General features: G+C 32.9%; 1 pseudogene; it reads left to right on the top strand.

Annotated features, from left to right (window-relative positions):
* The first annotated feature begins 2883 nt into the window (after nt 1-2883).
* Nucleotides 2884-8451, top strand: LOC120124501 (annotated as a pseudogene).
* Nucleotides 8452-22822: the final 14371 nt, after the last annotated feature.

Consider the following 22822-nt stretch of genomic DNA (forward strand, 5'->3'; position numbering starts at 1 on the left):
TGATAAAACTTTAACGTGCTTTGATGATAAAAATATTTTTTATTAATTTAATACGATTAAAGTGATATTATTTATTCATTTAAAATAAATGTTTTAAACATTATAATTTATAGTATAAATCATCCTGCAGTTCTAACTACTTCTAAAAGTCTTCATATAATGTGATGACTTTCACCTTATATTTTAAAAATATTTTATTTTCAAAAGATAATTTTTACTACATCTCCCATGAGTATTTTTTTTTCTTAATTTATCATTCAAATATTTTTTTTCTTAATCTAATATTGGTATTTGATAATTGTAAGTGTTTTTGTTAATAATTATTAGGGCTACATGTAGGTTTATAGGTCATGATGAGCGCATTGTAGCATGAAAAGCAAGCACCTCCTAAGCATCAATGATATAGGCAATAGAATGTGAAGGGCATGGACACAATGGAGCCAAGACAAGTAATTAAAATTACCTACATTTTTGGAGTTAGAGTTTGAGGGTTATGGGCTCAACGCAATGCATATGATTAAAACATTTTGGGAAAATATTAGCTTATAATTATCATTATTCACCCTACCTAATTACCTATGTTCATCATGTTTTTACTCAAATGCTACCCACGGTAAAAATCAATAATTTTTTGTAACGCTAAGAATAATATTTAATATGATAAAACATTATTATCGTTTTCATATCAAATGTTGGATTAGCTTTCAAGAATTGTTTTGGGAAGAAGGAATCACAATGTCCGGGAACCTGTAAGAGAGCGACTTGTCCTATGCAATTGTCTTAGATCAAGAGACAGAGAAAATACAGGTCCTTTTTTTTAACTAATTATTGTTATTGGTTCTATATATGACATGAAACAATGACAATTCTTTTGATTGTCAGAATCCCACAAAATTGCAACAATTCGTTCCGGTCATTTCTTGGTCGCCGTTTGATTTTGCATTTGCACAGGACATTACTATTCCGTTAGTATATTACTACAATCCGATGGTTTAAAGTATGGAAGATGAAAATAATATCAGATAAATGATATCTTGATCAGTCGTAACGATGTCAAATCAATCATTACAAAAAGATAAATAAAAAACGACAAGAATCGAAAAACATGAAAAAAAAAACACAAGAAAAATGCCATAAAGATAGATAAAACGTGCAACACATACAAAAATATGATATAGAGAATAAAAAATAATAAAAAATACCGATGATCGACAACTAACATTAAATTTGCTGTCACTTATCAACAAAGACGAAAAAAAAAGATGAGCAAGACACTAATGAGAAAAACTTAAATATCTTATATTATATATATTTAAAATAATAATAAAATTTAATATACATGATTTAAATATGAACACAACTCAAAATTCAAGAGTACAAATTCAAATGGAGATTAACAGAATTCTACTTGTAAAATTAAATTGATTAAAGATAGAATTAATTGAAGATATAGATCTTAAGTCTTTACAAATAGATAATTTGTATTTTTTTTTAAAACTACATGATATATAAAAAATTAAACACGTACACCGATATTTTATTTTATTTTGAAATATGACTTACAAAACAATTGCATTAATTATTTTTTTAATTTCTTATTTATTAATATTTTGAAACCATAAACTAAGTATAATTTAACATTAATGTTGTTAATGTAAACAAAACTGAAAATGAAAATATTTTAAATAAAAAGGACAAGTTCGTAATTTTGACAAAGGAACATAAAGAAAGGTGTAACAAAGAGAGATAATTTCTATTTTATTTTTTTAGGTTTCGTTCTGATTAATATGATCGATCCGATGCTCACATCTGGTTTTGGTGTGTGAGTATCCCAGCGAAGATTTTTTATACGCACAAGAATTCAAACATGAAACCTTATTTAAGTGATATCAAACTATTTATCATTTGAATCAATCCGTTAATAATTTTTATTTCATTTTATATAGTGACAAAGTAGTGGTCAAACTAAATCGCAAGGAAGCAATGAATATGGGAAATATGTAAGGGAATATAATCTAGTTTAATATCAAGGACGATAGAGGAGAGTAACTAAAAATGTTATAAAATTTATAGTATTTTTGGTTGAGCGTAATTTAAAATATTAATTTTTTTAATGTTTTTCGGTTACGTACTTTCTTCACAATAACTGAAAATATTATTTATTCATAATATTTTTTGTTCAATCGAAAATATTAAAAAATTAATATTTTAGATTGTGCTAAAATAAAAATATTATATTTTTATAATATTTTGGTTATATAGATGCTCTGTCGTTCATTAATCCTAAATTAACTTATTATACAACAAAAATTCCCATAAATATGATTTGGGAGCCTGAAAATAATTTTGTTGAATATGTTGATACAATGGATTCATCGTTGGATGATTTTGGATTGAGAAGTCCTTGTGATTCATTCTCACAGCAAGAAAAACTTCGTGACATGCCCAGCAAAATCTTTTGAATCATATACTTCTACGAGTATAATTATTAAATTTAGATCTTACACATTTTAATCATATATTTTTATAAATATAATTATTTAAACTCTAATTTTATAAAGAGAATAATTTTCTTTATCATTATCATTGAAATTATTCAACGAGTTTTGTAAAATATTAACATAAGATGGTAAAGTAAATAAAAATGGCATTTGCCTTTATAACAAATATAATATTTTTTAAATAAACTACTACTTATTCAATCGAGTGAAGGTTTTAATAACTAGCGAGAAAAAGAAAGAATACAAATTGTATACGATTTACAAGATCAGCTTTACGCTCGTGACACAGCTGCAAATTGCGAATGGAAAAGAAAGAGAGCACCTTTTCTTTTAGTTTTTCCAAAATTAAAAAGAAGAAGGAAAATTAAATAACATATCCAGAAGTTCAGAAGCCGACAAAACTAAACTTCATTTCAGGCATCAGTGGCATCCCCGTAATTTTATTCCTAAACTCCCTCTGCTTTATGTCCAAAAATCAACCCTTCTGTGGCGCACTTTAGAAGGAGAGGAGAGAAAAATAGGAGAAGGAAAGCGAGAAAGCAAAAGCTCACCAATTTTCAACTCACGATAGCATCCCAAAATCCCCCAAATCTCTCTCAACTTATTCTTTCTCCCCCTCTGTTTTGTGTGTGTGTGTTCTCCCCTTGTTGTGTCTGCAGTTGAAAAAACAAATGGAGCAAACTTTGGCAATCTTCAAGCTTGAAGCTTGTGGTATCATCTAGGAGAAAAAAAGTTTCTTTTTTTCCTCCTATTGTTTGACTTGGTTTAGTAATCTTTGTTAAAAGTTAACAAAAGTGTTGATGGGGAGAGGTTGCAGGAGGATGATAGCAGGAAATTTGGATCCAGATAGAAAAAGAAGCGGTGGGTTGAGAACAAAGCAGGCCGGTAGAGGCTCTTGTAGAGGAAGTTAGCTTTAGTTGCTCTTTTTTCTTTTCATGTTTCTTAAATGTGGGATGTTATAAAAATTGCACCTTGAGTCGTTCATTGTTGGTTGATTTGCCTCGATATTAAGTGTATGATCTTTGAGAAGAAAAAGAAGAAGAAGAAGAAAAAAGAAGTGCTATGGGTGGTTTGTTGAAAGAAGCTTTGAAGTCACTTTGTGGCGTGAACCAATGGTCTTATGCTGTTTTTTGGAAGATCGGCTGCCAGAATACTATGTAAGTTCCTGTTTTCCCCCTTCTTCTTGGGTTTTTTTGGTTGTGGAGAAAATGAAGGAAAAAGAAGAAAAACTTTAGTGCTTTTTTATCTACTTTTCATGTTTTTGCTATGGTCGGGTTACTCGAGTGAAGTTTTACTCGATCTGAGTTATGCTTGTATCTTCATTTGGTTTAGCTAATAAAGTAGAAACAAAATACGTTCCCCCCCTTTGGGAGGTTTAGATTCCATTTTTAGAATATCAAGCTTCTAAAACTGAATCTATAGTCCCCCCCTTCTCCTACATGATGGGGTTAAAAAATAAACTATCGAATGATTTTCTTGTCAAACAAACAAAGGAGGAGATCCACCATAGCTGAACGTATTTCTTGTATAGTACTTTTTTTGGATTCTTGAGGTGCAAAACTTGTTTTACATGTTAAAGTTTGATTTTTTACTGTTATCTTGTAATTTTCTTTTACATTGATTTATTATCTGATGCTGCTTTTTTCTTTTCTGTTTTTGGCACTTTGTGTTTTAGATTATTCTGTTTTGTCTTAAAGAATCATAGTGAAAAGTAGATGTGTAAATGAAGTTTGACAAGAAACCTTCTTTGTGTTGGACCAGTTTTCACTGCTGAAATCCATTAATCCAGCAAATTGTTTCCCTTTGTTTGATCGAGTAGAAGTTGCTATGAGTTGCTTTTGTCTTGGTCTGTTTGGAAGCTGGAGAAAATATAAAGAGAAGAAACAATATTAGAAACTTGGAGAATTCATTTTTTTGTTATGTTTTCTAAACTTATTGCCCCTAATAGGATGAGATTTCTTTGGCTTTAATGGCATCATATGCATCTATTTTCATTTTTCCTCTCTCTCGATTGACGACTAAACTTTTGGCATAATTTGCCTGTGTATCTCATCGAAGGGTTAAATTATTTTTGCCCTCGTAAAGAAGAAACATGTTTCTTGTTCCTGGGTTTTAACAGCATGTTTTACGCCTTGCAGGTTACTAATTTGGGAGGAATGTTACATTGAAACTGCCCCGTCTTTGGTCCCTCCATGCATTGCCAGACTTCAAAACCCTGAATTGTCCTTAGGAGAGCAGGAGGGATGCTGGGGATCCAAAACGTCCTCTCGAGACGGCAAAGTCCATTTGCTGATGAACAAAATGATGATAAATAATCGCATTATTATAGTTGGGCAAGGGTAAGCTTTTCTCCGCTTTCCAGTTTTCCACTTGCAGATTATTCATGTATTTTTTTAAGGTTCTTTTCCTTGTTTACTCAAGAAAGGAATTGTGAAAAACTGCTTTCTTTGTTTTCCAGGTTAGTAGGGCGAGCGGCGTTTACTGGTAATCATCAGTGGATTCTTGCAAATAATTACATTAAAGATGCCCACCCTCCAGAGGTATATCACTAATTCTATCTTCTGGGTGTCAAGGTAGTGTTGTGTAACAAAACATAGCATGACATAATTTTTTGCGTGATGCTTCTAGGTTCTAAATGAGGTGCATCTCCAATTTTCTGCTGGTATGCAGGTTCGATAATTTCTTCAACTTATCTCATTATTTGTTTTCTTTTTATCCCTCTGCTTCATTATTTGACTTCTTTTTATCCCTCTGCTTCATTATTTGACTTCTATCTGTTGTAGACTGTTGCGATTATTCCTGTTCATCCTCACGGAGTTCTTCAGCTTGGTTCTTCCACGACTGTAAGCAACTTAACTGTGCATGCTTGATTTTATAGCCATATCAGTGGCCTTGAAGCTCAAGTGTTCACCGATTCTTCCTTATTCAGATTGTGGAGAACATGGGATTTGTGAATGATGCGAAGAGTTTAATTTTTGGTTTGGGATGCATTCCTGGTGCTCTCCTCTCTAACAGCTGTGGAGCAAATGAATGCATTGAGATAACCAGGATTCCCATTTCCTTTGAAAATTCCATTGCTTTGGATTCAGCTGGAATTTGTAGGCCTACAAATTCCATGGCTTCAGTTTCCGATGGCTGCAACCAACAAAGCAATTCATCTCAGGCTTCTGTGGTTATTGATCGATCATCTTCCCTGATCAGTTCAGAGATGAAGCCAAACATTTATTGTAGAAGTCAAATGGAATCTGGAGTTGTTGGTGCTGAAGTAATTCACTCCAACTCGGCTTTGTGGCAGAACCCTCAAGTTTCTTTTAGCAACTCACGGTCTGGGCTCAACTATCAGCAAATGATAGGTCAACCAATTGCCAGTCACAGCAGCATAAAGTCAATGGATCAGCAAGCTTTATCAGATGTTCTACAAAATCATGTTATCAACAGCATTACTGTTCCGAATGGTAAAATGAAACCAGAATCAATCCCTGGCATTGTTTCAAACTTGCAAAAACAAGTTTTTACTTCCTCTTGCATGCAATTGGCAGGAAATGGGATTCAGCAAGTTGGTTCGTCTAGGATGGAGGTTTCTTTATCTGTCCTGACTGATCAGTTAACAACTACTTGTATGGTTTCGGGACTTCCTAATCAGGGACACGAGTCTGAGAATTTCATGTGTATTCCGAAGAAAGAAAGTACATATAATGATTTGTTTGAAGCGCTTAGTATCCCATTGCCCCATGCTGATGACAGCATGCCTTTAGTTGAGCAACTTCCTAGTGCTTTTCATGACTGCCTGAAGCATGAGAGTGAAAATTTGAGTACTAAATACTTGAATATTAACTACGGGGATGCATGTGTCCAGCCTCCATCAGGGGATGGCTTGTTTGATGTATTGGGGGCAGATTTGAAGAGTAAATTACTCGGTGAGAAATGGAATGGTGTTCTTGCCAAGGGACAAGATTTGAAGGTGCAAAATGTGGACAAGGATACTTCAATATTCAGGGATATGCCCAATGTGTTTCCTGATCATTGTTCTGCTAGTAAAGGGATTTCCAACCAGGGAATTTACTCTCGGGTGGGTAAAGATCATCTTTTGGATGCTGTGGTTTCTAGTGCCGTTCTGCGGGAAGCAGATATCAGATGATAATTTGTCCTGCAGGACAACATTGACAAAGTTCAGTAACTCTTCTGTTCCTAGTAGTTCCGGTACCTTCAGCCAGGCTAATAGTTCCAATCAAGTTCGTGGGGAGTTACTAGGTGGCCTTCCAAAGTCTCTGTTGAAGGGAGGAACTCTTCCATCCAGTTCTTATCGATCTGGCTGTAGCAAAGATGATGCTGGAACTTGTTCTCAGACTACTTCAATGTATGGGTCTCAAATCAGTTCATGGGTTGAGCAGGGTCATAATTCAAGGCGTGATGCCAGCGTCACAACTGCAAACTCAAAAAGGAACAATGAAACGACCAAACCAAATCGCAAAAGACTAAAACCTGGAGAGAACCCTCGACCCAGGCCAAAAGATCGCCAGATGATCCAAGATCGAGTAAAAGAGTTGAGAGAAATTGTACCAAATGGAGCAAAAGTAATGCATCTTTTTAACTTGACATGCCTAAATTCTTTGCCATGCTTTTATTGTAATGAATAGTCGTTAATGTCCATCCATTGATGTGACTAACAGTGTAGCATAGATGCTCTTCTTGAAAAGACCATCAAGCATATGCTTTTCCTACAAAGTGTAACAAAGCATGCAGACAAGTTAAAACAGACGGGAGAGTCTAAGGTACGATGATTATTTAATGCTTCTAACCTAGTTTCATTTGCCCAACCTTAGATTTACAACTGGTAGTGGTGTCATTGCCATCATGGATGTGTAAGAATCAATGTTTTTTACGTGCATACTATATTCTCTGATGTCTTTAGTTCTAAGCTGTTGCTGTTGTTTGAGTTTGCAGATAAAGGAAAATTTTGAGGGAGGTGCGACATGGGCATTTGAGGTCGGCTCACAATCTATGTTGTGCCCTATTGTGGTTGAGGATCTCAATCGACCTCGTCAGATGCTTGTAGAGGTGGGAATCTTTCTTGTGAAGCTGCCTTAAAAGTTCAATTTCTCTTGTTCCATCTGTGTAACTGCATTTCGTTTATGTCCCATGACAGATGCTTTGTGAAGAACGGGGTTTCTTCCTTGAAATAGCAGACTTTATCAGAGGTTTGGGATTGACCATCTTGAAGGGAGTTATGGAAACTAGGAACGACAAGATCTGGGCACATTTCACTGTGGAGGTGAGATTTATGAGTATCTGAATCCGATTCCTATATATTTTTGTTCCGGTTCTGTCATTGAAGAAGCAATGTGATATCAACAAGCCTAATATTTTTTCCATTTCATATGAGAATAGACTAATAATAGGAGATGATATTTGATTAATGTTATGCATTCCAATTACAGTAGACTAATAATAGACTATTTCTTTGAATTATTGTTTAACTCGAATTTCCCGTACAGGCAAACAGGGATGTTACGAGGGTGGAGATTTTCATGTCACTTGTTCGTCTTCTGGAGCAAACTGCGAAGGGCGGCAGCACATCATCTGCCAATGCTTTCGATGGCAACAACATGGTGGTTCAGCACACTTTTCCTGAAGCTGCATCCATCCCGGCAATTGGTAGGGCCACTAGTATACATTGAACCACCTTGCAACCCGGTATTCTGGTTTATAGACACGTTAAGAGCAGGCCTCCCTACCCTTTGCTTGCCATGACTAACATACAGTCTATGGATTAGGGTGGTTCGGACCTTGAGTAACGTTTTTTTGTTTCCCACGACAGACCTCGTTTTCGAGAGGAGGGAACTTGTTTAGGTAATGAAAGCTTGTCGAACAACTTTCCAATGACCTGTATTTGGATTCTTACTGTACCATTTGATGGATAAACCTGGTAGGCATAATAGTTGGGGTTTTATGGGATTCCTAATGTATAGAGGAATGGGATATGAAATGAAAGGCATGGGATTGTTGTGCTAGATTTCCTCTTGTCGTGCTTGTTTTTAGTTATTTCGTAGTGTAATGTAATCATATTGTGTTGGGGTTTGCCACCACCCAGGGAACTGCATCCTGTTTCTTCTGCTACTCTATGCATCCGCTGAGGGATGTTTTGTTTTAAAATCTTCACTTTATAAGAATGATTGTGGAATGGATAAAGTTTAGTACGTATGTATTTTTTTAAGGAGATTATTTCATTTTAAAAAGTAAATGGTAAGATTTGAATTCGTACAAGATAAACATCATTGATCATTCGATCAATTAATGAATTTTTTAATAAATATATATATATATATATCTTTGAATTCACATTTGGTTATGTGACTTCGCGGTCTTTAAGATGTTATGATTACAATGAAGTCTAATCGAATATATATATATACCAAGAAAAATGTTAATAACAATATTAGCATAAATCATCAATGAACTAACGAATAATATTTAATTTAATCATCGTCGAGACTTGACAATCATATTAGAAATGTTATAAAATAATCAAAATAAGATTTAAAGCGATTTAATTTTGTTTACCTCTAGTTCTTTACAGATAAAAAAAATAATAATCTATTATAAATATATAAATAACAAAAGTATAAATTTATAATATCTCATGTGACCAAAAAATTGATATTTACATCGAAACTTGTAGTATTCCAAATCAATCTTATAATATTCCGATAAAACTCGTTTTTGTCACACAAACACTAAAAGTTACAAACACTACAAAATGATTATATCTCTAAAAAATAGTTCTCTTTCGTAAATCTAAAGCTAATACATAATTTCTATTTATAGATTTTGTGGGAAAATCTAACTATAAATAAGAGAAACTGTGTGTACAACTGTAATTAGTTAGGAGATTTTGTAATAATCCAGTCATTGTAATCCTTGATTGTATGGAATTAGTTTTGAGTTAATATTTTTAGGATTAGCTATTTTCCTAGAGTTTCTTAATTTAAATCCTTTGAAGTGTATATATATCAATGTAATTTCATTTTATTTTAATATAATTGAACTTAACCCAATTTGTTTCATGGTATTAGAGCTTTAATTTCAATTATGAGAATTGTATTTCAGATCTTATGAATTTTGATATCACTAGACAATTTATATTCAATACTCAATCAAACACTATCACCTTACAAGTTTGTAAACTTTTTTTTATTATCAAAACACATGTATGAAACAATCTAAACTTAAAAAATTGAGGCTAACTTGGAGGTCTCTTTGATTGAAGGCAACAACCCGACTTCAACAGGTGAATTACATAACATCCAAGTATCGCACATGTTAAATGGGAAGAATTATCAGAAGTGGTCTCAACTGGTTCGCACGTTCTTGAAGGGAAGAGACAAACTGAGTCACTTTGTACTGAGCCTAAAAAGGGATCATAAGTTTGAAGCTTGGGATGAACAAGTCTCTATAGTGATGTCTTGGTTATGGGTAGGGGTGTTTAAAATCGGGTTTCCAAAAAATTAGGTACCCGAAATTTTCGGGTATCAAAATGTCAGCCCATGTCCCGTCCCATTACAGTCGGGTACCCGTAAAACCTGAGTACCCATATTTTCGCGTCACGGGTACTCGGTTCATTTTTTCCCCTTTAAATTACATTATTATATATTTGTATATATATATTCTCAAATTTAAAGTTATGTAATATATAATTAACACATAAAGTTTAAAAATTCAAATTACATAATTGAAAGAAAATTTATTAAATAATAAAATAAAAAATATAATTAAATTTCAAGTGTTTCAAAGTTAAAATAAATATTTTAAATAATAATTTAGAATATTAATGTGAAATAATTTAAGAAATTAAAAAAATTAGAATGTTATGGTAGCAAAATTTAAGAAATTAAGAATTTAGAACGTTAAATTGAAATAATTTGAAAATTATAAATAAATATTTAATATAAAAAATAAAATATATATAATAAACTGAATACCATGTCAGCAGGTACCCGATTAAGCATCATTTTGTGACCCGAACCCGACCCAGAAACCCAAAAAATTTAGCGAACCGGGTACCCGACTTGAAAGATCAAGTATTTTCAATATAAATACCTGATATTTTTTAACGGGTTGACGGGTCGGGTATTTTTGAACACCCCTAGTTATGTGTCTCTATGCTGCCATAAATTAGCGATACATGTATGTTTTTTTAACACAACCAAAGAAATTTGAGAAGCTATTAAGAAGACTTATTTTAAAGTCTTAGATACTATACAAATCTATGTAATCAATACCAATATTTCATTTACCAAGCAAGAAAGTTGGTCAATCATAGAGTATTTCAATATGTTGCAAAGCTTATGACAAGAAATGGATCATATTACTAATGTATTCAAATGAAGTGCAGCGAAGTTGCACGCTCCTTAAGAGGTTATTAAAAAAGATCGAATTTATGTTTTTTTGCGAGACTAAATGTAGAATTTGATATTCTGTTCAAATACTTGGAAAATAAGATTGCCATCGCTAAATGAAACAATTGTGATTGTATGTGCTGAGGAAGGAAAAAGAGGAGTTATGATTGAAAATAATAAGGTGAACCGTTCAATCTTAGTCACAAAAATTGTAAACAAAAGGAAATGTAGCTTAGAGAAAAAACCAATAAAGACAACAGGGAGACAAATTTTACAAGGCCAATTAATAAAGATTCCATATGGTGTATGTACTGCAAAAAATTCTGTCATATTGAGGGAATATTATGGAAACTCCATGAAAAATCACAACAAACAAAAATTTTACAGTAAAAAGTGGACAACCAAAAGGACAAGGGCAGGCATATACAACAAGTAGAAAACATGGTGGAGAAGACAATTCTCAAGAATCACTTATTGATTTTAGTAGACAAAAAGTTGAGAAACTGAAGAATCTGCTGGGATCATTGGAGAAGCCTTTTTCAACAGGTACTTGTACTTTGGCGTTCTTAGGTATATCCTCCTCTACTCATGAATCTAAAGTCTTGGATATATCTACCACAAGTTCCTAGGTCATTGATTCAGTAACTATAGATCACATGATCCACTCCTCATAAAAATTTATATCATATACATCTTGTCTTAGTAATAAGAAAATAACAGTAGTAGATGGTTCTTTGACCACAATGACTAGTCAGAAAGATGTTTTTATAAGCAAAACTCTCACATTTAAAAATGTCCTCCATGTGCCAAAATTATTTACCAACCTTTTGTCAACCCAAAAGGTCACAAAAGATTCTAATTGCATTGTGGTGTTTTATCCTTCTCGTTGTGTATTTCAGAAACAAAGCACGAGGAGGATGATTGGACATGCTAGAGAAAAGGATGACCTATACTATTTTGAAGAATCCAATAGTCAAGTTAGTGTTATGAATTCCTCACCATTATTTATCAACCTTCACCTTGGTCACCCGTCATCTAGAGTCATTAAAACTATATTTCCTTCATTTATTGTTCAAAGGATTAACTGTTGAAAAATTTTATTGTGATGTTTGTGAACCTGCAAAAATAAAAACATGTTTTTTTTCAATAAGTAATAAAATAACACTTGTTCCATTTACCCTTACTCATAGTGATATTTGGGGACTGTCTTCTATTTCAAACATTTATGGGGCTTGATTGTTTGTTTCCTTTATTGATGATTGTACTCATGTGTCTTGGATTTTTCTTTCAAAAATAAATCTGACGTGATTTCTGTCTTCCCTATTTTTTATAACATGGTCAAAACACATTGAAAAAAATATTGATCTGACAATACTAAGGACTATTTCAATCCGTTTCTCTCACCATATTTCTAAGAAAGAAGCATTATACATGAATCTTCTTATGTTAGTACACCCAACAAAATGGTGTAGTTGGACGAAAGAATGGTTACATTTTAGCTATCGCGAAAGTATTATTCTTTCAAAAAACATGTTCCTAAACAATATTGGGGGAAGCTTCTTTAACTGCTACTCATATTATAAATACATTGCCTACAAATGTTCTTGATTTTCAAAGTCCTATGCAAATTCTAACAAAATTCAAAGTCCTATGCAAATTCTAACAAAATTCTTTCCTAATTTCAATACTTCAAATAATACTGTTCCTAAAATATTCGACTATGTCCATGTGCATTCTCAAAATAGGAGAAAACCTGATCCATGGGCTATAAAATGTGTCTTTTTTGTCCATTCTTCCACTCAAAAGGGGTACAGATGCTATCATCCTCCCATAAGAAAATTCTACGTATCAGTTGATGTCACTTTTGCAAAAAAAAAAGATAATTACTTTACTCATCCTTATCTCCAGGGGGAGATTTTATTCATGGAAGATCAAGATAATGGTTTTTTCCTTCTTGATTTTCCACCGTCTTCCCTAGTTCATGTCTCTGTTGCCCAGTCAAACACAATGTCCTTTTCTGGTAACCAGCCTGAGCCAGTCCAACTTGATCCAAATGGTCAGTTTGAATCAATATAATCTGAGGAGTCAGAAATTCAATTGAAATCCATAAAACAAGAGACCGAGCCCATACACCCAAGTCACATGAAGTAATTCCAGATACTACTCGCCCATTGTTGGTTTATTCAAGAAGAGGGAACCTGTGTAGGTTCAATCACCCAATTCAAGCCTTGTTCTTGAACTTAGCGAGGTAACTACTGAATCTATTTCTAATAAATATGGTGCTACTAAAAATCCTAATCAAAGTGACTATGATATTCTCATTGCTATTAGAAAAAGAACTAGAGCATGTTGTTGAATTATGTTTCGATATAACAAATTTAAAGGCAAAATGTTTTTGGACTTGAATTGAATTTATTGAAAGTTTTAAAAAGGTTTCAAAAATAATTCAAAGTCCATTAAATTCGGATTTGATCAAAAATGCTAAAGGGTGTCAAAGTGCATTCATGCACCCCTGCAGTGCATCCATGCACCTCTGCAGTGCATCCATGCACCTGCCACTAGTGCATCGATGCACCATGTAGTGCATCCATGCACTCCATTTCGAATGTAATTAGTGCATCGATGCATCCTGCTGTGCATCGATGCATCCTGCTGTGCATCGATGCATCCTGCTGTGCATCGATGCATCATGTTGTGCATCCATGCACCAAGGCTGCAACGGCTAGTAACAACTAGTTTATTTGAATTTAATGAAGGGGTATCGATGCACCTTGATAGTGTGCCGATGCACCATGTTATGTGCAACCTTTTTTAGTAGAAAAATCATCCCCAAACGGCTCTAAAACATCCCCAGCGATTATATACGACATCAAACACATTCCAAGCTATAAATACAAGCTAAGGACACTTGAAGAAGCAAGAGAACAACTATCCAAGCAATCAAACACAAGAGAAGAGTTTTTCAATCTTATTTCATCTTTTTCTTGTAAATATTTTGTTATTGTGAGCTCAATCTTGTAAACACCTACCTGAGAGAGGTTTTCATGTTTACTTATTTTATCCTTTTGTAAAAGGGAAAGGTTCTAGTTTATCCCGTAAAAGCTAGGAAAGGTTCTATTTTAGCCTGAAAAAACTAGGGAGTTGTAAGGTTATCTCTTTGTCCTCAAAAGAAAGAACAAATTAGTGAATTTGTTGGAAAATACTTGGTGAGGAGCTAAGGTAGTGGACGTAGACTTTGGTTTAGAAATTCGAACCACTCTAAATCACTGTGCAATTTTCTATCTTTCAATCTCCTTACTCCCTAAACTCAAAAACCATTCCGACCCTCTTTGCAAACCGTTCCGATTATCGAATCGAGCTTCCAAAAATTCCAATAATTGGCATCAGAGTCTAACTCGTTAAGAAGATTTAACCACCTCTACCAATTTCCGAAGCAACCGACAAAGAAATGACTTTTTCCTCAAGTGCTTATTATCTTGAAGAATATCCCATTATGGATTCACAACCGGTCAATAAGCCACCCTTATTCAGTGGAACAAATTATGCACATTGAAAGAATAAGATGATGTACTTTATTCAATCATACAATCTAGGAGCTTGGAACTCAATCATGGACGGTTACTCCTCTCCACTCGGGTACAACGATTGAGTAGAGAAGAGTATAAAAATTTCCAGCTTAACTCTAAGGCAATACATATTCTATTATGTGCTTTAGGCCAAATGAATATGGAAGAATCTCATATTGTTCCAGTGCCAAAGAGATTTGGGATAAGCTCCAAGTCACTCATGAAGGAACCGACGAAGTAAGGGAATCAAAGAAAAGTCTTCTCAATGAAACCCGATGAAGACATCAAAGCTATGACGGATAGATTTTCTATGATTGTCAACGGTCTCAAGGGATATGGAGAAGTAATCCCTAATGAGAAGCTTGTGAGGAAGATGATCTACTCTCTTCCAAAGGAGTGGCAATCGAAGAAAACAACCATTATCGAAGCAAGAAACTTAAAGTCTCTCACTCTCGACGAGCTAATTGGTTCCCTTCTCACTCATGAGATGATGGTGAAAGAAGATGAAGAAAGGGAAGAGAAGAAAAACAAGAAGAAAAATGAGATAGACATTGCCTTCAAATCCATCAATGAAAGCTATCAAGATTCAAATGATGAGGTGGATGAAGACGATGATGAACAAGAAGAAGAGATGGTCAAGCTCTTGAAGGAACTCAAGAGATTCATGATTTCCAAGGAAGTGAAACATGAATCAACCAAGAAGAAGAGTCCCCCGATATGTTTCAATTGTCAAAGAAAGATGCATGTCAAGTATGAATGTCATCTTCTAAATAAAAAGGAGAAGAAGGCATTTGTTGCATCTTGGAGTGATGAAGATGATTCCAATGATGAAGATGAAGTAGTCAACCTATGCCTCATGACTACTCAATAAGAATTCGAGGTATCTTCTAACTCAAATGAATTTAATTCATTTACTTTTGATGAGTTACAAGATGCTTATAATAGGTTATATTTGGGATTTGAGACCATGAATTCCAAATATACAAAATTAATTTCAAAACTCAAAATTAAAGATAATTTGATTTTGAAAGCAAAAGTTGATTTTGAAAATCAAAATGAAAATTTGAAAAATAATTTAGAGCTTTCAAAAATCAAAATAAATGATTTAGAAAAAGTAAATTTTGAGTTAGGAGTTAAGCTTGAAGGCTTAACAAAACAAAAAGAATTAATTTCTAAAAATAACCTATTATGTTTAAAAATGGCAAAATGCTCACATTGTCATTTTTATGGTCATTTGGAACATACTTGTCCTTTAAAGAAATGAAAACATTTTAAAATTAGACAAGTATGGGTTCCTAAGGGAACAAGGGGCATTGAAACTAACGTCCAAGGATCCAAAGCAATTTGGATACCAAAATCGAAATGAATGTCACTTGTAGGTGTGTGGGAGCAATGGTGATGAATATGATATTCAAGATGCTCTAGCCACACATGAAAAGGAATGGGTAACCTCTAAGCTTAATGTTTTTAATTTTAGTTATTTGGTTGCTTATAGGATTTATGCATGCATGAGTTTTGATTTTAAATGATTATGCATTGTTTTTAATCTCATGCATGTTTAAAAAAAAATGGTTATGATGAACATTTTAAATTTTTAATGATTTTTTTTTATTTTTAGTTCATCATAATAAAATTTTGGTCAAAATTGGTTTTAATGCAAATGATATCTCTATAACAATTGATATAAATTTTTCAAAAACTTTGATTTTCCAAATTTTAATTTTTTTTACCTAAATTTAAATGTTTATGCATGTGATTTAAATGAAAATGATATCTCTCTAACAATTGATATCAAAATTTTCAAATGCATAACATTTTTGGAAAACGTTATGCATATGCACTTAATTTCAATAATTAATATTGCATAAAGTATTTTACACTTGGATATATTGAATTTCTTGTACTACTAACATGTTTGTTATTCTTTGTTGAAATTTAATTTTGTTTAAGTGTCATGATCCTAAAAGCTTAATTTTGTTTGGAATGCATTTATTGAGGGGGAGCTTTGATTTTTCAAATGATTTTTAAAATTTCAAAATTACTACTTACTCTCCAAAGTTATTTTGAACTTCAAAGATTGAATTATTTTTTATATAACAAAAAGGGGGAGAAGTCTTGGTTTGAAAAATTCAATTTCTTAATGAAAAAGGGGGAGCTTAACATTTTCTTATATTTTCAAACAATTGGTAACATTTGATATCATTTTGTTAACAATTGATATCTTTTTCATTAAACATTTTATTAAGGGGGAGTTTTGCCAAAAACAAATTTTCAAATATTTTGTTATATCAAAAAGGGGGAGATTGTTGAATTATGTTTCGATATAACAAATTTAAAGGCAAAATGTTTTTGGACTTGAATTGAATTTATTCAAATTTTTAAAAAGGTTTCAAAAATAATTCAAAGTCCATTAAATTCAGATTTGAACAAAAATGCTAAAGGGTGTCAAAGTGCATCCATGCACCCCTGCAGTGCATCCATGCACCTGCCACTAGTGCATCGATGCACCAAGTAGTGCATCCATGCAATCCATTTCGAATGCAATTAGTGCATCGATGCATCCTGCTGTGCATCTATGCACCAAGGCTGCAACGGCTAGTAACGACTAGTTTATTTGAATTTAATGAAGGGGTATCGATGCACCTTGATAGTGCACCGATGCACCATGTTATGGGCAGCCTTTTTTAGTAGAAAAATCATCCCCAAACGGATCCAAAACATCCCAACGGTTATATACGACATTAAACACATTCCAAGCTATAAATACAAGCTAAGGACACTTGAAGAAGCAAGAGAACAATTATCCAAACAATCAAACACAAGAGAAGAGTTTTTCAATCTTATTTCATCTTTCTCTTGTAAATATTTTGTTCTTGTGAGCTCAATCTTGTAAACACCTACCTTAGAGAGGTTTTTTTGTTTACTTATTTTATCCTTTTGTAAAGGGGAAATGTTATAGCTTATCCCGTGTAAAAGCTAGGGAAAGGTTCCATTTTAGCCTGAAAAAACTAGGGAGTTGTAAGGTTATCTCTTTGTCCTCAAAAGAAAGAACAAATTAGTGAATTTGTTGGAAAATCCTTAGTGAGGAGCTAAGGTAGTGGACGTAGACTTTGGTTTAGAAAGTCGAACCACTCTAAATCGCTGTGCAATTTTCTATCTTTCAATCTCCTTACTCCTAAACTCAAAAATCATTCCGACCCCTCTTTGCAAACAGTTCCGATTATCGAATCGAGCTTCCGAAAATCCCAACACATGCACAACACCCTTTGTACTTATTCATGTCATACAAAAATATGTCCTATAATCACAAAATGTTTCTCACTACTATAAACATAATCTTCACTCACAAAACTGTATACGAGGTATTAGGTGAAGAGAATTGGAAGAATGTCATGAAGGTTGAAATAGAAGCACTTGAAAAAATACATGAGACTTGGTGAAAAAGCCAATGGGACGTCGATAGGTATTCATAGTGAATTACAAGTCAGATGGTTTATTAGAGAGATACAAAGCAAGATTAGTTGCAGGTTTCGTTTCACTGTCAAAATAATTTTAGTTTCTTAAAAATAAATAAAGAAAGAAAGAGATAGAGTATAGTAGAGTAGGGAAGCAGGGTCGGTCCACGGGGACTCTGGTATTTCGATGAAGTGAACTTTATGATTTAGAAAAGGATGAGATAAGGTAGAGTTTTAGATGATACTAAATAGGGGGTTTTAAAAGTTGTTTTTTAAAATAAAAGATAAAAATTAAATAATAGAAAACAATTAATTAAATAATTTAAAAGATTGAGATAAAGAGAAACTTATAGTGAAATTAGCCCTTAGACTTTAGCTTTGCCTCAAATTCCTACTGATCCTCGGAATATATTTTTGCTTCAGTTATTTGCTGGTTACAGTCTTCAAGGCCCAACCCCTGTAACTTGTTTTTATCTCTTGTGAACCGATAAACCAAAATCTATTTTTGGATATCAGTCCTTTACAGAGACTAACTACGACTATCGTCGCTAGCACCAATCTATTTTATAGATATGAAAAACCTGACTCGGACTATGTCGTCTCAATGAGAAGGACTGCCGCTAACTGTGCTCATAGGAAGTCGAACTTGCTACCAGCCGATTCTTCCTCCCAACTATAAATCAGAACAACTTTCGAATCGACAAGCTCTTTTTGATTTGAAAATGTTTTGATTTTAAAAAGATAGGTTGATTACCAATCTTATTCCTCCAGAAAATTGAGAAAATAACTCGAAGTTATTTTAGTACATTTTAATCCTCACAATAGGGATTGAGTTAGCGCTTCAGCCTTTGGCTATGGAAAAATTAGCTAAGTATAACAATCATACTTAGCATATTTGAAAAACAAATAAAAATAAAACAAAAAAGAACTTTGAAAAAGAAAAGAAAAATTCTTATTAAAAACTAGAGAAAGAATAAGAATGATTTCTGAATGTGTTTCTAGGCTTACCCTAAGAGGTTATTTATAGCAAAAATCCTAAAAGTAAGGAAAATATAATTCCTATAATAAATAGATAATTCCTAATAAAAATACTTAAACTATTTAAACTAAAATACTAAAAACAAAGATAAGATAAAATATAACTCTTAAAATATTTAAACTAAAATCCTAGAGATAAACATGGAATAAAAATAATCCTAAATATAATTCCAAATGTTTTATTCAAATTCAAACTTTAAATCTCCTAAGATATCTCTGTCCGTCCACCTTCCATAAGGTGGTGACTAGATCTTTTAGAAAACTATTGCTGACTTGACCTTCTAGAAACTGCCACGTCAAACCGTGTCATACCCAGAGTCGTGCCCATGTCTCTGGTTGTGACCAAATAAAAAATAAATAAATAATACGCCCTTTTTACTGCTAATTCTGGAAATTAAGATACTGCTTGAAAATAAGCATAATAGAACCAAATTAGTAGTATTAAATCCACAAGATCGAAGAATTAACGAGAAAATATTATCGATTTAGAATACTCATCAAATTCTCTCTCACTTATCTCATGCTTGTCCTCAAGTATGATATAATCAAATCAGTCAAAAATTCCATTTATGTTTCTTTATCAAGTCTCACATTTGAGGAGGTAAGGTAGAGACCACAATAATCATCCAAGTCAAGACATCAATCAATTGAACATCACCAATTGGAACAAGTTAAATACAATTGTAACATCCATTCATTAATCAATCTTAATGTCATATAACTTAACACCTTACCAGGATTCACTCAAAGAATTCAATGTGTTTGGGGTATAGAAACACACAATGTCAGAACCGACACGATATTACCATAGGTCTGCAAGTAAATCAAATCTCCACTACTAATAAGAACAAGATGCATAAATCAAAGGGTCTTTTATTGGTTGTAATGAGGCTTAGGTAAAGGTGGGAATAAAGCTGAATATATGGCTAAAAATTCAAGACAAGGACTTATAAATAATAAGTAATACTCCATCAATTGACTAAGTACCATCAAACACCACATGTTCTTTCGAATTGAATTTGATTTTTCCGACCTTGTGTTGTTGCTTTGTTTTTTTTCCCATATTTTTCTCATGTATCTTTATGTTTCTTTTATTTATTCATGTTTTTTTTGAACTGTTTTTTGAAACTAAAGAAGATTGTTTTTTACACTTGACTTTCTTTCTAACACCACAAAAATTCTTCTGTTTATGGAGCATGGTCATACATCGGATAAATTGTTCACTAGTCCTGAAAAGGGTAGAAAAGAGGGATAAAATAAAAAGGCTCGGGTTTATAAATGTGGTGAAAACAAAGAATGGGAATAGGATCAAGAGTGGTTAACTAGGGGAAAATGCATGGGTAGGCAATTTATTGGGGGGGGGGGAAACAGAGTGGTTAATCCTAAGGTGCCTAAATCATTTTTAAGCATTATGTTTGCGTGTAATCTTGATAGTATCTAAAATGCAGGTTTTAAAATACCACTGTCAAATTCGACACACTCAATCCAACAAAATGAGAGCACAATGATATGCTCATAAAGGCTCAAATCTCACCAAAATGTTTTCATGCATTGAGCTAAGCACATTTCAACCAACAAAATCATGGAATATCACAAGAATACCCATTTGATCATAACTCATGCTATCCACTATCAAGAATATCTTAACCTAAATAATTATGTGTTCCCAAACAAGCATGTCATACCAAAAAACATTCAACAAGACAAAGAGATTCAATGAAACTTTTCGCAAATCCAACAAACACATACTAGCATCAAACATGGAGATAAGCAAAGGAAAATTCAACCTAGACTCTACTCCCCCTCACTTAAGGCGTTTTGTTACAAAATGTAAAATTAAAGTATAAGAGAAGGAATAAAATACTCCCCAGATTTACTGTTGAACGAACTTCACTACTCGAGGGTTTGATTTGTACACTGTTCGAATGAAGATTTCCAAATCCTCCTATAAGCTTTATTTAAAACATTAAGTACCTAAAAATTAAAAGGAAAAATTATAAGAAATAAATTAAACGAAAATGATAAAAATAAATTAAAGAAGTAGCATTGAAAATGGGTTACCTCATATAAAGCGTTTTTGTTTAACGTCATTAGCTCAACGACCTTTTTTTTTCTTCAGTATTTGGGTTCCTCCAATTCGATTTCTTTGATTAGACCAACTGAAGTATTCTCATAATACGTCTTCAACCTTTAACCATTAACTTTAAATCGAACTCATGAGTTATCTTCAACTTCAATAGCATCGTGAGGAAATACTTGAGTCACTGTAAACGGTCCGAGCTATTTTGATATGAGTTTTCCTGCAAAAAATTTAAATTTAGAGTTAAATAGTAAAATCTTTTGACCAATAGAAAAAGTTTTAAAAGAATTTCTATTATCATGGAATTCTTTTATTTTTTTCTTTAAATATCCAAGCATTATCATAGGTGTTTCTCTGGATTTTCTCAAGTTCTTGAATATGTAATTTTCGAGTCTCACCAACCTCGTCCATGTCCATGTTACACTGTTTAACTGCCCAATATCCTTTTGCTCCAATTCAATCGGCAAGTGACATGGTTTACTGAAATCTAGTTGACATGGATACAGACCAATGAGACATTTATAAGCGGTTTGGTATGCCCACAGTGCATCGGTTAATTTTAGACTTCGATCCTTACAGTATGGTTTAACAATTTTCTTAAGAATTATTTTTATTTCTCAATTTGATACTTCTTTCTTTCCATTTGTTTGTGGATGGTAAGCGATAGTAATTATTTGAGTTACTCCAAATTTCTTAATCAGCGATTCGATTACTCGGTTAATGAAGTGAGTTCATTTATCGCTTATTATAGCTCGTGGTGTGCCAAACCTGGAAAAGATAGAATTTTTCAAAAAGTTAACTGTAGTTTTAACATCATTATTACGGGTAGCTTTAGCTTCCACCCATTTGGAAACAAAATCAACAGTTAAAATTATATATGTTAGAGTATGCCCAAAGACCAATCATATGATGATTGTAATAATATATTTATTTACCAATTTTATTGAATAAAGACATTGCCACTATTATTTTCAGTTATGTGTATGTGTTTAACATAAACTGAAAGATAATAGTCCATATAATAACATTATTAAAAGATCCATAGTCAAGTATTATTATGGGCATGGACAATAATAATATGCTTAAGACTAACATGGTATTGATTGATGACAAGGAGTTGTCATTGACATAGAGATGTCAGAATTGATACATGATTATATTGTTAGAGAACAATGTATTGGATTGACCCATCATGAGCATATATCTTGGATTATTATGTAACAGTCATAACATTACTCATGGTGATGACTATATGTATGATCCTCAGACTTGAGATCAATGTCATCCCAACATATATTGTTGTATGTTTTGATACAGTTAACCATGCACCGTAACTGGTTGCACTATAAAGACTGTTATGGAATATATTTCGATATATGTAGTGAGGTGTATATGGTTAAGATAGGATTTGTCCTTCCTACATAATATGAAATATATCACAGGCCACTTGATTGAGTGAGACTAGAAATGCATGGCCATGCTCGAATAAGTTGATATGTGATATCATATTCGTTAATTATAGTCTACTCTAGATATCAAGAAACAATAGATGGGCTATACAAGTGTGACTATTCTAAGACTTGTGTCTATTCTAGATATAAAGGACAAAAGAATGCAATACATAAAAGAGTTAATCACGAAGATGATATGTCGAATCATAATTTCTTGTAACTTAGGTGACAATGATATATTGCTAGATGTCACTCATTTTATATAATATTAGAATTGTTCTAATAATTACTACTAACGTTACAAGAACCTACAGGGTCAGTCCTTAGGATTGAAA

The sequence above is a fragment of the Hibiscus syriacus genome, unplaced genomic scaffold (assembly GCF_006381635.1).
Source record: "Hibiscus syriacus cultivar Baekdansim isolate YM2019G1 unplaced genomic scaffold, ASM638163v2 tig00110418_pilon, whole genome shotgun sequence".
In the NCBI taxonomy this organism is placed as follows: domain Eukaryota; kingdom Viridiplantae; phylum Streptophyta; class Magnoliopsida; order Malvales; family Malvaceae; genus Hibiscus; species Hibiscus syriacus.